At 41.9% G+C, this 18439-nt stretch overlaps 1 protein-coding gene across 1 annotated transcript in view; it reads left to right on the forward strand.

Moving 5' to 3' along the window:
* The first annotated feature begins 5279 nt into the window (after nt 1–5279).
* Nucleotides 5280–18439, forward strand: part of LOC126299538 (uncharacterized) — a 462448-nt gene continuing 449288 nt past the window's right edge. Inside the window, 1 exon segment of the mRNA XM_049991532.1 lies at nt 5280–5376. The gene's annotated coding sequence lies outside the window, so the exon portion shown is untranslated.

Below are 18439 nucleotides of genomic sequence, written 5' to 3' on the forward strand. Positions count from 1 at the left end.
TTACGTTGAACAGTGATAACTTCATGCCTCTGTGAGTGAAGGGTTCTGAGGAGCGAGATAATGCATGGCGTTCTCAATCAGAGTTACAAGCCTCGCTTCCAGAAGGAGTTTCCAAAGAACGAGTTAAAGCCTGAATTTTTCGAGCTGCAGCAAATCTCACTTCACGATCTTCACTGGATTCTTAAAATCGCAAAGTCCTTAGACTTTTAACCATTCTGTTGTATTCACAAAGACTCGACCGTTTTGTAGGCATTTTTATTCGTAAACAAAGCAAAATCAAAAAGACATCCAAATCACAAAGCACACTTAACTAATTCGTGGGCGGGTACACATATTTTTGGAAACCCGAAGAAAACATTCGTGGTCGCCTATTTTTAATAATTTTAAAATAATAAACAGTTTGCTCACTTTTTTCCGTCTGTCTTGTTTTAATTTGACTATACCTTAGAGAAGTAGAAGCTAATTTTGCTGTATGACTTTCTGAAATAAGTACTTGGGACTCAACAATATGCTATTATTCCTTTCATTTTCAAAGTGAAATTGCTTTATTTGCATCCTTATCTTTCTTTAAACAAAAGCAGACCGAGCGAGGTGGCACAGTGGTTAGCACACTGGACTCGCATTCTGGAGGACGACGGTTCATTCTCGCGTCCGGCCATGCTGATTTAGATTATCCGTGATTTCCTTAAATCGCTTCAGACAACTGCCGGGATGATTCCTTTGAAAGGGCGCGGCCGACTTCCTTAACTAATCTAGTGGGACTGACGACCTCGCTGCTTGGTCCCCTCTCCCGAATCAACCAACCAACAAAAGCAGTGAAGATAAACAGGAAATGTAAAAAGAAAAATAACATTAAGTCGCAGTGTCTTATAGGCGGGGGCGAAGAAAATAGCTGCTTTCATTTAAAACCCAAGTTATTTATTAAACGAATAATCCTTCAACCGTACAAAACAAACAATAAAGACCCTTGTTATGTACAAACTAACTACGACTGCGATAGCCCTAATTAGCATTAACTATAATGTACGACCGCATGTTGCAGGTCCTGTACGGGCCTTTCTGGATACAGAAAATGTTCGATTGCTGCCCTGGCGAGCACACTCTCCAGATCTCTCACCAATTGTAAACGTCTGCTCAATGGTGGGCGAGTAACTGGCTCGTCGCAGTACGCCAGTCACTACTCTTGATGAACTGTGGTATCGTGTTGAAGCTGCACGGGCAGCTGTACCTGTACACGCCATCCAAGCTCTGTTTGACTCAATGTCCAGGCGTATCAATGCCGTTATTACGGCCAGAGTTGGTTGTTCAGAGTACTGATTTCTCAGGATCTATGTACCTAAATTGCGTGAAAATGTGTCACATGTTAGTTCTAGTATAATATATTTGTCCAATGAATACCCGTTTATCATCTGCATTTCTTATTGGTGTAGCAATTTTAATGGCCAGTAGTGTATATTAAGTGAACAAACTGTTACTGTAACTTACAATATACCGGTGAAGAGATGTAGTATTAATTAGTTGAATTTAATTCTCTGAAAGGAAAGGAATTATATCGATGAGGATGCTAGTTAAACTGCAATGAATTCTGAACCAGTAACGCAAGAAATATGTAGTGAGGAATGAAAAATTCTACTAAGGTGAGCTGCTGTCATAACTAACAAGGCAATCCAAACATACCTGCGGAACCGACCAGAACATTCAATGTCACTACCTTATTCATATTCATTCCTCTGATCACTGGTGCTGCTAATCACAAAGGGAGGACCTGTGGTTGCTTATTCGTAAAAGAGGCAGTGAATGTTTGGGTTGGACCTGGAGACGACGTGATCTGATGTCATAACTGCTTAAGTCGTGATACCGAGGAGAGCCAGGGTCGAGTGTGGTGAATAAGAGGGGCTGTGAGGCCATGGCGCACCTCCTTTCGGCCAGTTAGAATTGACGAAGTCTGTTTAACACGACATCGAATAGGACACAAACCCCTGACCCAGGGCTTCCTTCTCAGCCGTGAAGAACCGCCCGTTTGTGACGCATGTAGTGTGCTGATTACTGATCGACACATTTTAACCGGCTGCATTTTATATAATGACTAGAGGATTCAAGATGTTTTACCGACAGACCTGCTCTCAATTGTAGGTGATAGTGCGCTGAATGTGGCACGTGTTTTACAGTTTTGTGTTTTGTCTTCCCTTCTACCTAAGCTCTTAGGTATATGCTTTTAGTATGTTAGAGAACAACTAGCTCATGCAGTTACTATTTTTATAATCCTCCAAGCTTCTTTTCTGGGCTTGTCTCTTAGTGGCTGTCCAGATATTATTTGTAATCATCTGATTTGACTCTCTTGCTCATTGTACCGTCCAGAGGAGTCATGTGTGTGCATGCAAAAAAGAGTGCAAGGGAGCGTATATGGTCTTATGTTGTATTTTAGGCTATCCTCATTTTGTGGGGTGTATCTCAGCCGCCTCATACAGTCAGCTTACGGGCGCTGATGACCGCGATATTGACGCCCTCCAGGTGCAGCAACAACAACAAATGGGATAGAATCCGTCCTTGGTACGAATTGACAACTGTCACGACATATTCACTCTAGGTTCAGAATTTCTGAACGAGTTTCACTAGTATCACTTCATCTCGTTATATTCACGTGATTTCGTGCCCCTTGATTCCATTCATGTCATTTCGATGCAGTTAATTCAGGCGATGTGTATCCCCAATACAGGGTAAGTCATGATACACAGTCAGATCCGTTCCTCTGTAAGTGCTATTCCCGAAAAGAAATCTCTGATGACTTGTTCGCAAAAAATAGAAATAAAACAAGTGACACAATGTTTGCATCGATCTTGAAAGCATGCTGGGATAGTTTCATTAGTTACGGCGATTGCTAGTGGTAAGCAGGAGAACTTACATACACGAAGAATTTATAAACATTAAATTCAAAACAGCATTTCTACCAAGGAATAAAATTGGGTAGTAAATTGCCCATGAAGATTAAAGAAGATTGAAACTATCTTATTCACAAAGGCAGTTAAAAAGAATCTGTTAAGTAATACATTCAGTGCAGTGAAAGATTACTTAGATAGCACTGAGTAAGGTTGTTTTGTTGATTTGGGGGAGGAAACCAAGCAGCGAGGTCATCGGTCACATCGGATGAGGGAAGGATGGGCAAGGAAATCGGCCATGCCCTATCAAAGGAACCGTCCCGCATTTGCCTCAAACGATTTAGAGAAATCTCGGAATACCTAAATCAGGATGGCCGGATGCGGATTTGAACCGTCGTCCTTCCGAATGCAAGTCCATTGTGCTAACCACTGCGTCATCTCGCTCGGTGCTGCGTAAGGAGTCTGATAAAATAAATAAATAAACACAGGTAAACAATAATAACAATAAAACACATCGGTAATTTCACCACGTTTTCGCATTACAATGTTGTTTATTTTTCCTGGAAAATGTTGCTACAAAGATCTGTAACGGCCAGTATTAATATCTTATCCTCTTTGCGAGCTTAACATCTTACCTTCGACCATAGATACTAGTGGACTGGCCTTGCTGTGCAGAAGCTATAGGGCTGGTGTGGCTCCAACATAAACCACGTGACTGTTGGCAAAACGTGGCGGGATTTCAAATCAGCGGTCTGCCATCCTATATTTGTATCGTATTTTCCTCACATTTCTTAATTGACTGCCAAACACTTCAAACAAAAATTACTTTTTTATTTGCGAAAAATTATGCCAGAACTAGATTTGACCTGGATTTGTTCACAGTACCATTTATGAAATTTAACATATACATTGAACGCCACTCTGGTGGGCAACGGGACAAAATTACTATAAACTATCAATTAAAGTAAAATGTCGTTAAAATAAGAGTGGGCTCGTGTAAAAACTTTAAATACTCGATTCACCGCGTTTTGAGCTCTAGTCACTTATAAAAGAAAATGGGATATGGAAATTATGTCAACTATAAGTGCCAAAATTGTCGACTTTAGGAGCAGGTCCATTTTAGAGTATCAATTTTAGGTGCACTTCAAAGGTTCATTTCCCACTATTTTTACAAAATTTTAAACTATCAGTTTAAAAAAAATGATATTTTAGGTGAAAGGTGAAACTTCGAAGTTTCAGAAAATAATTTTGGAGCCTAGGTTTAAAAATTACAGACACTGTAAATATAAATTATAAATATAGATTGTAAATAATAACTAACCTATCAAAATACTTCTCCGCGAAGTGCTTCGAGCAAAGGCGCGTATGTGCAGATGGCTTAAAGTTTTTCCGTTTCAGGGCCTGTATCCAAAACTGCCTTCGTCTTCCATCCTTAGGAAACCTATAAGTAGGAACGAGAAACAGTTATACTTACTTCTGTAACCGAATTATCACAGATACTTTCCAAAATGTAGTATGAGTCTGACTTTACAGGCATCACTTTCACACTTTAATTTACGTGATACTCTGTTTCAAGTGTAAAAAAGATATAAAAGTCACTTCATCAGATTTCAATATATGCATCTGCACTATCATAGAAACACTCACACGTGAAATGTAATGCCATTTCCCCCGATAAAACGCTGAGTACAGCCATAAGCGCAACACGAAACAACCATGTGTTGCCAACATTCACGTGACTTCAGCCCAGAGATGTTGGAGCCACGAAAATGACGTCAGGGTCAGTCTATTATATTTATAGTCGAAGCGTCTTACCCATTATGAACGGAAGCTGACTGTTTTTCAGGCCAGCTAATGGGAGGTATCTGTACATGCAATGGATACCAAACTCTTAGCCATGGTCTTGATGTCAGCTGATAGTGTATGTAGTGTTACGTTATGAAATAATGAGTGTATAGTGCGCGTAGTGTGTGCGGTGATCGGTATTGAGTAATGAATGAACTATGTTTACGAGTTATTATTTACTAGTGTGTGTGTGTGTGTGTGTGTGTGTGTGTGTGTATGTGTGTTGGGGCTTATGGGCGCTCAACAGCGAGGTCATCAGCGCCCTTATTTACTAGTGAACCGCTCACCAAGACGAAAATTAATTTTGGACAGCTTTTTTTAGTCGAGAACGCCATTGTATTAAGATGAGCTGTTTAAAAATCGTTTTCCAAGTACGCAGTAAATAAATACAATTTATTTAACGGGCAATGAAGCAGTAGCGGTACTGCCCAGCCGGGAGAACCTAGACGGTCGACCGAGATCCTGCGCCAGCGCGCGGGGTCGGGACGCGTAAGAGACTGCCATCTGTTGTCGGGCATCGGCTGCGGTAGGGCCGTTCCAGCATTAGTGTGTCAGGCAGTAGCGTGGGTTACGTTGGAGTGCTCTCCGCGCTTGTGGGCAGACGGCTGCAGTAGACTACACGGTCGTTCAGGATTACTTCTTTTCTTCGCAAAAGGTGAAGTACCAACAACACAGTAATGTGGCTTGCTAATTTCAAGTTAACATATGGAAAATGTTAGTTTAAGCTTTGTTTATTAAATTTTTCTGTCCAGCGCCTCGCTGCTCAAGACGCATTTTGGTAAAAATGATATGTAATAATGGGGCGGTGTCTTTTTTTTTTTCTTCTCCAGTAAAGTGCACGCAGTACTCCTGGGCATAGTTAAAACATATCGGATGACGCTTGACAGATGGTGCAGTCGCCACCACTATTTTACTCGTACAAACTGGTCGTTCTTACCGTTAGTTGTGCGTTGCGTCAGAACCGCTGGTCGCTGTTGCTCACCTATTTGCTTATTTATTGGCGTTTTCAGGGAGGAAACCTCCCTCGTTCAGTTAGCTTTAAACTGACAGTACTCTGATACGTCCTTGGGCGTACTGCGGCCCTAGACTGCCATCGGTAGCCGCAGATGAAGATCGCCGCAACGGAACATGGAGTTTTCTGTTGTGTTGGTGTTTAGAGAAGCATATAACTAGTATGACAGAATGGTTAAGTAAATAAAAGTATTGTGTATGTGAATTTGGTTGCATGAGCCGTTCGGGAGCGTTGTGGAGAGCAGCAATAAGAGCTCATGAGGCGAGGTAACGGTTCTCGGAGGTCAGCGCTACATGTGCATAGCTGCCTTACCGGCCGTGTATCATGTTTAGGCAACAACAGTGGTTCAGCTTTTTTAGTCTTTCTTGCTGTTAGGCGCTCGCCTTCCAGGGGGCCGAAGGCCTGTCGGTGGTGGTACCGTTGGAGCGAAGCACAAGTCAGCGTTGTTCTTCCATCTTACACATTACGTTGGAGTAAAGTGACTGTCATCACAGTCTGAACTTGTACACACACATATATATAAACAAACTGTTTGGTTTTTGCCGCGGTTCTGAATACGCTGTCGGTTGAGTTATACCCGTAAACAGTAATTACATTAATCGTAATGAAAAAGGCAGTTGATATTGAGTTTATTAGTATTAACACTTCAGAGTCATCGACGCTGAGTGTTTGCTGTGTTACGTTTTTACAGTGTATTGTAAAGTGTGTCCATATGTTGTTTACATGTGTCTGGCTAAAACATATCATGCCATATTCATAAGCAGCTCCTTTAAGTTGGAGCAGATGGTACAAAACAGAAATTTCTGAGATTAAATATGTTAGGCAGTTTCTTCCTAAAAGACATAACGTTTGGTGGTGGTGGCTGTTGTTTTTGTTATTGTTATGATAGTGGAGGTGAGCAACAATAACTTACTTGTAAACTGTTTTTAGAGTTGTTTTTATTGAAGTATTGGCGAGTGATCGAATATTCGAGGAGCTATTAATGAGACCATTATCTGATTCGCCGTTTTTAGACGGTTGGTCTTAGTGCAGTTCGGGAGTATTTATTAATGGCAACGATAAAAATGGTTCAAATGGCTCTGAGCACTATGGGACTTAACATCTATGGTCATCAGTCCCCTAGAACTTAGAACTACTTAAACCTAACTAACCTAAGGACAGCACACAACACCCAGTCATCACGAGGCAGAGAGAATTCCTGACCCCCGCCGGGAATCGAACCCGGGCGCGGGAAGCGAGAACGCTACCGCACGACCATGAGCTGCGGACTAATGGCAACCTTAGGCTGGATAGTCTCCTGTTGAAATATTGTCCCAACAAATGATGATCCGACTGCATTCCCGAAGACATATAGAGCAACATGGTTACGCAGTTGACTGCAACAAACTGTTAACGCTGGCAAATGTACTGTGTAAGATATCACAAATAGGATATACTTTTTGGAAATAAAATGTTGACTACATGTATTCGTTTGAGAGGTAGAGCGAGCACACTTAAAATATGTATCTCAACACACGCAGTTGTCGCCAAAGAGGAAATATTCAATACTTTCCAACAGTCTACATCGCTAATGCATCGTTGTAATGCAGGTAAAGAAATTCTGACTAGAAGCGAGGAATTTCTCCTGTAAGCTGTCTGAGTGTATTTTCAGAACAATATTGATTTCTCTGTAGACTGGGAAATATAAAATGTACCTACTTATCGATGTTACATGCCGCCATCGAAAGATGTACCCGTGATCTATTACCTGGCAATACGGTGTTTCACTTTGCAAACACAAACATCGAATGTGTTTAAGCGTACTGGCATGCCTCTTAACCAGCTTTGCCAGTACGATATATTGAAATCTGGGGAACAATACAGTGTGCAAATAACTTGGTAGAATCTTAATTACTCATATTGTCGACTGAAGACATATTACATTGTGAAGTCTTTCAAATAGTTGTATTCCTCTTCATCGAATCGTTTGGTTTCCATAGGTTCAAATGGCTCTGAGCACTATGGGACTTATCTGAGGTCATCAGTCCCCTAGAACTTAGAACTACTTAAACGTAACTAACCTAAGAACATCACACACATCCATGCCCAAGGCAGGATTCGAACCTGCGACCGTAGCAGTCGCGCGGTTCCGGACTGAAGCGCCTAGAACCACTCGGTCACAACGGCCGGCGTTTCCATAGGAAGACACGGTGGGCAACATATACCTTAATTTATAAAAATCCAGGAAATAGCGGTATTTGTTGAGCATAATTCATACGTATTTAAAGACTATAAAGTCATTGTTGGAAATTTTACAGTACCTCCACCGTAGCTTGGTTAAGTAAACCGTATCTATTGTGTTTTTAGAAAGTCTGCCTCACTATTTATGCTGAATGGATTTCCTGTAGAACGTTTCATTTTTAAAATATACATTCTAACATAACATTGCACAAAAAATGAGAAACGATCGTGGTCTTCTTTTAATGTAGCTTTATCTCCTACATTCTGGGCATGGTTAATCTGCTTTGTTTAACTCTTAGGGAAGAAAAGTTTCTAGCTCTTTTAGATACGCCAGCAGTCTTGAAGTAGACTGATGATCACAACATGTAGAAGATACTCCGTAATAGTTCTGACATAAATTCAGTCGTCTCGGCAAGTGACTCGCAGCATCGATAATTCGTCAGAGCAGGATGTATAAGTTGTGGGACACGTACACTAAGCCCTAATATCATCTCGTCTCATCTCAGGGCACACTAAAGGAAACTAGGGACGATATTGTAAAATCGCTACCTTCGCCTAGTAAAACTCAGACGGGCACTCGGCGAGGTGGCGTAGTTAACTCGAGGAACTGGATTCAAATCAGAGTAAAGTCATTCATTTTCCTCGACGTTCCTAAATCACATAACGCCGGTGTGATATTGTTTTCATTCCATTGACGACCTTCAAAACTCGACTTGTCCAGTTCAGTTAAGAGTCCAGGCAGCGTGTGATAAACAGACATGAATAAGGCTGCTGTAGAAACAATATGAAAATCGTTAATTCACCCACAGACTCTAAAATCGGGATATTTTATAGCCTCGCCCCTGAAGCCCAGACCAGGAAACACTAATTTCGAATAAAGCCTTCTCGATTTGAAAGGTGTCATTTTGAAAAAAATGTTTCAACTGCTGAAAGTTCGAGAATCATGTTCAAAAATGCATGGCTTGAACCCAGAGATTTTATGCCGTCATACTACTGCCAAAACCTCATAGATACTTAAGTTTTTTGTAAATTTTGAGGAAGTGACGCTTTCTGTAAGAAGAACACTGTTTGTCCCGATGCTGCTACTGTTGAACGGTGAGTACCGCCAGGCACGCGAGTCACTGAGAGCGAAAGTAGGTTTTATTTTGCTTCTTTCTTTAACGTATGCTTGATAGTTCACAAGAAATTTTGATTTGTTTAGTACGAACTTCATGGTATGTCAGGACTATAAAGGCACATAATAATTACAGTTCAAACACAAAGGACAAGTGCATTCGTGTTCGTGTGCTTCCAGCAGTACAGACTTAGAATTTATGAAATGAAATTTCTACACATACCTATAATACATATTTCTTCACTTACTATCTTAAAATAAAGTGATGGAGGATTCTATTAACTACATCACACATCAACTTTTTTCCGTTCCATACACAGATCTAGCCGGGGACGAATTGTTGATGGTATAGCGTTGAGTGGGCTGTTATTTTCACTTTCTGGTACAATGTGTAGAGATCCGAAGGAGATATTAGATTCCCGCTTTGGTTTTTTCCAAGCAGGTGTGATGTTAGGACTGTTTCTTAGCGTCTTCCAGGTTGGAATTTTCAGACTTCCGGTATTCTTTCGCCAGTTAAATGAGTCTTACGATCCTTTTCTTATACGAAATATGCCCTCTTAGTCCGACCTGATTTTTTTTTTAATATTCCAAACGCTTCAGTAGTACTCCAATATTGGCCAAGGGGCTATGTACACTCTAGTCTTCGTGAACTTACTGAACTTTCCCAGTATCCTACGAGTGAATTTGTCTAATTTTGCTTACTCTGCAACTGGAAACACTTCATAATTCCTTCTTATTCCCATGAGCAACGAGGATATGCCGGAATCCAGTTGGAAGTCATAAACTGCATAGTTAAATTCTTAAGGTCGCATTTGAATTTCAGAAGAAATTTATTTAAAAAATCGTTACAGCTTGATTGGAAATAGTCTGTCACAAATACAGTAAGGGGCGACTAAAAAGTTTCCGTCTGGGGGAGTTGCTGCAGCGTAGAGACTCTGATGCGGCCGTGTGAGCACCGACATGTAGGTAAGGGACTAGAGTGCCATTGGTGTTTTTCCGGCTTGCGTACAATAAATTCAGAAACGTAAACTACAGCGACGTTATTACCAAAAGCGCCCGAACCGAACCGATGTGCTGTTCTTTTCTTGGTTGCCGAAGAACAGCAGTAGACATCCATTGGGGAAAGGTGTGTGTGTGTGTGTGTGTGTGTGTGTGTGTGTGTGTGTGTGTGTGTGTGTCAACTGTCGTAGAATGGTGCGCTAAGGGATGCTGCTGCTTCATGATACCGCACGTCCGCATATTGCAAATGTCGTAACGCAGTAGTTACGCCAATTCAAGCGGGAGATACTCAATCACCCGCCCAATAGACCTGATCTCTTCCCCCTCCCCCCCCCCCCCCCCCATGCGATTATCACGCTTTCAGTCCCTTTAAGAAAGCCTTGACGAGTCGATGATTCCTGTCTGACAAAGACGTGCAACAAGCAGTTGCGGACTTTTCCATGCAGCAGGATACGGTGTTTTACCAAACGAGTAGCTTCTACCTAGTGAGTCAGTGGGTTGGTTGCATCAGTACCAGAGACGAATTGCCTAATTGGCATACCGATTCTGCACTGTACGGCCTTCAGACGGAAACTTTTTGATCGCCCCCTTATTTACTAGAAGTTACTTTCACCAGACTGAAGAGTGAAATCTCTGAGGATGAGTTGAGATCTCGTTTTCCATATGTGTCGACATTTTAGAAAGAAACTGTTTAGTATTGGTTAAAACCAGTCTTGGTTGCAATTATAGTTTTTTATCTTTCAACTAAGCGTTTCGCCATATTTAGGTATCTTTAGGTTATCTTAGAACCTGAAGATGCCTAAACAAGGCGAAACTTGTCGTTGCAAAATTAAAAAAATCTATAATTGCAACAAAGACTGTTAAGCACTGATTTGCTGTATGCCACATATGGATTGGAAGAATTTCTATAGAAACTGTTTAGACTAATGCCTAATTTACGTACTGTGTGACAAATCAAATGATAAAACTAATTAAGAATTTCGCGCTTTCTCTGAAGCCATTGTGCCCGCCGAAATTTTATGCCAAAAAGCTTGGACCACACGTATCGCCGAATGTCTTACTCGTACCGACTTTCCTAAGATCCGTGAAATGTATTTGCAACTGCGAACATGGGCAACCATCAGCTTTATAATGGAATGGCTACAGTGAAAATGTGCTGTACCGGACTCGAAGCCGAATTTCCCGATTATCGCGTGCGGTCGCAATATCGTATCCCTAAGTTAGGTTCTTTTTGACGACAGCGTGAAGAAAGCTCTGCAGTTCTAGTAGATGCCAGGATATTTCTTGTCGGTACATTTCTTCGTCAAGATATTTTAAATCGTGTGTTAGTTCGAAGTAGAAATTTTTTAATGACTCTGTGGAGCAAATCTTAACTATTACACACAGCGTCAATCATGAAATAACCATTGTTACTGTGGGGCGGTTGCGGCAGCGGTTGCCTTGTAATCTGGCCTGAGATTTGTAGGGTACGGCGGGCGGGGGGCAGGTCGACTCAGATTTATAGTCCTGAGTAGCAAGAGTTCCCCAAGGATCTGTTCTTGGACTGACTCTGCATGTTGCGGAACAGCTCTCGTCCAGCAGCTGATGATATTCGTGCACGCTTCAGTGTTTCGCTGATACAGCAACAATCAAAAGGATCTTAAGAAAATCGTTCAGTTGTGGAGAATTTGGAAAAGAATTAATACGAAAAAAGTAAACGTTCATTACAGAGCAGTCTTCCATTCATAAAGTATATTGTGTTTGGGGTGGGGTCTCTGAGTACCTCTGGTAAACATATTACAATGCGTAAATCAGAGGGCACTGAAAACGAGATACACATGTTATTTCATAAACCGTATGTCAAGTAAAGAAATGTCTGTTCTGTATACCGGGTGATCAAAAAGTCAGTATAAATTTGAAAACTTAATAAAAAAACGGGGTAACGTAGATAGAGGTAAAAATTGACACATGCTTGGAATGAAATGGGGTTTTATTAGAACCAAAAAACACCCCATATTGCTAGACGCGTGAAAGATCTCTCGCGTGCGTCGTTTGGTGGTGATGTGTGCTCAGCCGCCACTTTTGTCATACTTGGCCTCCCAGGTCCCCAGACCTCAGCCAGTGCGATTATTGGCTTTGGGGTTACCTGAAGTCGCAAGTGCATAGTTATCTCTAGGGATGCTGAAAGACACGCCGGCCGCGGTGGTCTCGCGGTTCTAGGCGCGCAGTCGGGAGCCGTGCGGCTGCTACGGTCGCAGGTTCGAATCCTGCCTCGGGCATGGATGTGTGTGATGTCCTTAGGTTAGTTAGGTTTAAGTAGTTCCAAGTTCTAGGGGACTGATGACCACAGCAGTTGAGTTCCATAGTGCTCAGAGCCATTTGAACCATTTTTTTGCTGAAAGACAACATTCGACGCCAATGCCTCACCATAACTCCGGACATGCTTTACAGTGCTGTTCACAACATTATTCCTCGACTACAGCTATTGTTGAGGAATGGTGGCTGACATATTGAGCATTTCGTGCAAAGATCATCTTTGCTTTGTCTTACTTTGTTACGCTAATTATTGCTATTCTGATCGGATGAAGCGCCATCTGTCGGACATTTTTGAACGTTTGTATTTTTTTTGTTATAATAAAAACCCCCAAGTCATTATAAGCATGTGTGTCAATTTGTACCTCTTTGTCTACATTATTCTGTGATTTATTCAGTTTTCAAATTTATCCTGACTTTTTGATCACGCGGTACATTGGTTTGAGTTCAGGCACGATATCGTGTATGGCATTTTGCCTATATGTTAAAGGTTGCCGTCATCAGAAAGGTGCCTTCTACACAAAACAAAATTACGCAGCTACGCGTCGGTGTATACGAGGCGATGTCATCACTGAGACGGTAGTATGGACAATTTTGAGTACCATAAGAAGATCGTTTTCTTCCGGTATTTAGCTCCGTTTATTACACGGAAAATAAACGTTGAAAGAGCAATAAGTAGCAGAAATATTTAGTAAATATTTTTAAAATTACCATCTACTTCAGCGCATCTGTTAAACGCCTCTTCTGGTGTTGCTGTGGGTTAGTCTTGCACAGAAGCTCACAATGCTAGCACTTAATTTGTCTGTTATGTCTTTCCCTACGTCTTTTATCAGAACCTACACAAAACGCTAATGCTGGCTCTGAGCACTATGGGACTTAACATCTTAGGTCATCAGTCCCCTAGAACTTAGAACTACTTAAACCTAACTAACCTAAGGACATCACACAACACCCAGCCATCACGGGGCAGAGAAAATCCCTGACCCCGCCGGGAATCGAACCCGGGAACCCGGGCGTGGGAAGCGAGATGCGGGCAACGCTAATGCAGCAAGATACAGGACAATCATGGCAAATGAACGTGGCTGGTACAGGCGAATGGTGCAGCGTTGTTGTAAGTCGCAGGGACCTTTTCACCTGAGTTTGCAAGAATTCTGCATACATGTTTCGTGATAGGTGCTCCTGCAAATACTGTAGGGCAAATTAGCCACGCAACCATTATACTTAAGGTTCGATATGTTGGAATGACGAAGTAAATATTCTTGAATTCCAATCAAGAACAACTGTCAAGATGAGAAACATAGAATTAGATATCCTCGGTGTAACAAAGCAGCTTAAAGCAAGGCCTCCGGTCCAGACTGTATCAGTCAGGTTCTTCTCAGAGTATGCTGATAAAATAGCTCCATATTTAACAATTATATACAACCACTCGCTCACAGAAAGATCCGTACCTAAAGACTGTAAAATTGCTCAAGTCACACCAATACCCAAAAAGGGAAGGGGGAGTAATCTGCTGAATTACAGGCCTATATCACTAACGTCGATTTGCAGTAGGGTTTTAGAACATATACTTTATTCGAACATTATGAAGTACCTCGAAGAAAACTATTTATTGACATATAGTCAGCAGGGATTCAGAAAATATCTTTCTTGTGAAACACAACTAGCTGTCTCTACTCATGAAGTAATAAGTGCTATCGACATGGGATGTCAAATTGATTCCATATTTTTAGATTTCCAGAAGGCTTTAGACACCGTTCCTCACAAGCGTCTTCTAACCAAACTGCGTGCCTACGGAGTATCGCCTCAGTTGTGCGACTGGATTCGTGATTTCCTGTCAGAAAGGTCACAGTTCGTAGAAGTAGACGGAAAGTCATCGAGTAAAAGAGAAGAAATACCCGGCGTTCCTCAAGGAAGTGTTAAAGGCCCTCTGTTGTTCCTTATCTATATTAACGTCATAGAAGACAATCTGAGTAGCCGTCTTAGATTGTTTGCAGATGATGCTGTCATTTACCGTCTTGCAAAGTCATCAGATGATCAAAACGACTTCCAAAATGATCTATACAAGATATCTCTATGGTGCGAAAAGTGGCAATTGACCCTGAACAATGAAAAGTGTGAAGTTATTCACATGAGTACTAAAAGAAATCAGCTAAATTTGGATTACGCGATAAGTCACAGAAATCTGAAGGCTGTAAATTCAACTAAATACTTACGGATTACAATTACAAATAACCTAAATTGGATCGATCACATAGATAATATTGTGGGTAGAGCATACCAAGGACTGCGATTCATTGGCAGAACATTTAGAAGGTGCAACAGGTCTACTAAAGAGACTGCTTACACTTTGCTTGTCCGCCCTTGTCTGGAGTATTGCTGTGCGGTGTGGGATCCGCATCAGGTGGGACTGACGGATAACATCGGAAAAGTACAAAGAAGGGTAGCTCGTTTTGTATTATCGCGAAATAGGGGAGATAGTGTCACAGACATGATATGTGAATTGGAGTGGAAATAAAGGAGCTTCTCGTTGCGACGGGATCTTCTCATGAAATTTCAATCACCAGTTTTCACCTCCGATTGCGAAAACATTCTCTTGGCACCCACCTACATAGGGGAAATGATCATAACGATAAAATAAGAGAAACTGGGGCTCGCACAGAAAAACTTAAGTGCTCGTTTTTCCTCCGTGCCGCTCGAGAGTGGAACGGTAGAGAGACAGCATGAAGGTGGTTCATTGAACCTAGTGCCAGGCACTTTATTGTGAATAGCAGAGTAATCACGTAGACGTAGATGTTGGAATGATAATCTTCAGTTGCATGAAGATTATTCTAGGACAACAAATAGGATATTGCCACGAAGGAAAGTAGATTACTCAAAGAATAGCAGTGGAATTAAATGACAATTACAAATTATAGATACATTAACAGTTTTCCTATTAAATCTCCTTCGTAAGGTAATCATACCCGACAGCGTCGTAGCAGAATTTGACATGTAGAAAACTGGAAGTGTTCACAAGGACGTGTTAAATCGCAGTTGTTGGTACTATCTTCACCACACGGGCTGTTTATCATGAAGTATTATGTTTTCAAGGCGAGGTGAAACATACTAAATCTGTTACACATGTCTAACCCAAGAGAAAGTAGAACAGATCTGTTGAAGTTGCAGAAAATCCATAGACATTTCTACCTGTTCTTGGAGGCAACATTATCATAGCGGATTGTCATTCTATAAAGTTGACACAGCTTAAGAGACGCATCGAGAAGGCTTTCCGATCTTCCCATTTTTTGTTCATAACTGGAAAAAATGCTACACTACTGGTCATTAAATAACAAGACACCACGAAGATGGCATGCTACGGACGCGAAATTTAACCGACAGGAAGAAGATGCTGTGATACGCAAATGATTATCTTTTCAGAGCATTCACACAAGGTTGGCGCCGGTGGCGACATCTACAACGTACTGACATGAGGAAAGTTTCCAACCGATTTCTCGTACACAAACAGCAGTTGAGCGGCGTTGCCTGGTGACGCGTTGTTGTGATGCCTCGTGTAAGGAGGAGAAATGCGTACCATCACGTTTCTGACTTTGATAAAGGTCGGACTGTAGCCTATCGCGATTGCAGTTTATCGTATCGAGACAATGCTGCTCGCGTTGGTCGAGATCCAATGACTGTTAGCAGAATATGGAATCGGTGGGTTCAGGAGGGTAATACTGAACGCCGTGCTGGGTCCCAACGGCCTCATATCACTAGCAGTCGAGATGACAGGCATCTTATCCGCATGGCTGAAACGGATCGTGCAGCCACGTCTCGATCCCTGAGTTAACAGATGGGGACGTTTGCAAGACAACAACCATCTGCACGAACAGTTCGACGACGTTTACAGCAGCATGGACTGTCAGCTCGGAGACCATGGCTGCGGTTACCCTTGACGCTGCATCACAGACTGGAGCGCCTGCGATGGTGTACTCAACGACGAACCTGGGTGCACGAATGGCAAAACGTCATTTTTTCGGATGAATCCAGATTCTGTTTACAGCATCATGATAGTTGCATCCGTGTTTGTCGACATCGCGGTGAACGCACATTGGAAGTGTGTATTTGCCATCGACATACTGGCGTATCACTCGGCGTGATGGTATGGGGTGCCATTGGTTACACATCTCGGTCGTCTCTTGTTCGCATTGACGGCACTTTGAATAGTGGACGCTACATTTCAGATGTGTTACGACCCGTGGCTCTATCCTTCATTCGATCCCTGCGAAACCCTACATTTCAACAGGATAATGCACGACCACATGTTACAGGTCCTGAACGGGCCTTTCTGGGTGCAGAAAATATTCGACTGCTGCCCTGGCCAGCACATTGTCCAGATCTCTGACCAATTGAAAACGTCTGGTCAATGGTGGCCGAGCACCTGGCTTGTGACAATACGCCAGTCACTACTCTTGATGAACTGTTGTATCGCGTTGAAGCTGCATGGGCAGCTGTACCTGTACACGCCACCCAAGCTCTGTTCGACTCAATGCCCAGGCGTATCAAGGCAGTTATTACGGCCAGAGGGGCTTGTTCTGGGTACTGATTTTTCAGCATCTATGCACCCAAATTCCGTGAAAATGTAATCACATGTCAGTTCTAGTATAATATATTTGTCCAATGAATACTCGTTTATCATCTGCATTTCTTCATGGTGTAACAATGTTAATGGCCAGTAGTGTATAAAGTTGACAAGGTAGAGACGCAAAGAGAAGGCTTTTTGATCATTCCATTTTTGTTTATAACTGGAAAAATGCGATCTTTAATCTCAGTTCGTTTTCCACATGGATACTGAAATTCGGTGTCACGCGCGCAATCATATAAATATCTCGACAGAACTAAACGCTTTAAGTACAATAAGCCTTATAGATGCTTAGATTTGGAAACATCTCGAGATAAGTAATGCCTGTTGATAATAAAGTAGATTTTTTTTGGTCAAATTGTGTGCCATGTTTTGCCAAACTATGGATCTGATAAAATATGATTGAAGTTACGGGAGACAGCTGGAGGGAGGGCAGGAAACCCCGGGACTGCGCCTTGCACTGTACGGGATTCGGTTACATACCCCCGCTAGGGAACGCTGACGCGTGGTCTGCAAACCCGTCAGAGACCGCCATTGGATGCTCGTGGCGGCACCTGACGGCCAAAAGCTGCATAGTGCCTCAGGCATTAAACATCCAGACGAAATGACGGATCAGGGCATTCCATACGGCAACAATTCTGTTTAATACTAGACCCCGGGGAAACAAAATAGGTGGTTACAGAATGTGACTAGTATGCAGTCTGAAGCCTGTTAGGAAGCAGTATTCATAAGGCGGTCACTCGGTGATCAGATTTTTGTAAATCCTCATATTTATGGTATACGAAGATCAGAACTCAAATATGTCAATAGAAGCATTCGATGCAGTTCTCAGTAACTGTCAAGAAAAATCTACTTCGAAATTTTTTCGAGGTATAGTAAATCATTAAAATTAAGGTTATTTTCACAAAAGGCCGCGTGGCTCACTTGGTAGCATTGGAGGATGGTCATCGGGTGACAAATGGATCGCCAGTTCGAATCTTGCTATGGTCTCTTTACGTTTTCTATACCGTTCAATTAGAATACCTGCACCACTTAATTAGCATATATTCAATGAATTTTATATTTAAGTGATGTGTAGGTATTCGAACTGAACAACAGAAATAAAACGAAAAAGATCATAACGAGATTCGAACTAGCGATCCATTGACCAGCTGATTATTATTTTGCATTGCTGCCGTTTGAGCCACCTGTATTTTAGTTATTACTGTTCATTGTGAAACGTCCCCTTAGAAAAATTTATAAATGATTGTGCCGATAAACCACTTATGTTGTTTGATTTTCAAACAGCTGAGCAAAGCAGAACGTACTTAGACATTTCTCTCTTTCTTCTGATCATCACTAAACTGACACTTTCAATAATCCCTACAAAAGAATGGTCCTGACTAACAATAACCTATACCTTTCATGAATTACTTACCTCACAAAAATCTTCGTTACTCGAACTACTGCAATACAGCGAGCGC

Source organism: Schistocerca gregaria, chromosome X (genome assembly GCF_023897955.1).
Source record: "Schistocerca gregaria isolate iqSchGreg1 chromosome X, iqSchGreg1.2, whole genome shotgun sequence".
Classification (NCBI taxonomy): Eukaryota; Metazoa; Arthropoda; class Insecta; order Orthoptera; family Acrididae; genus Schistocerca; species Schistocerca gregaria.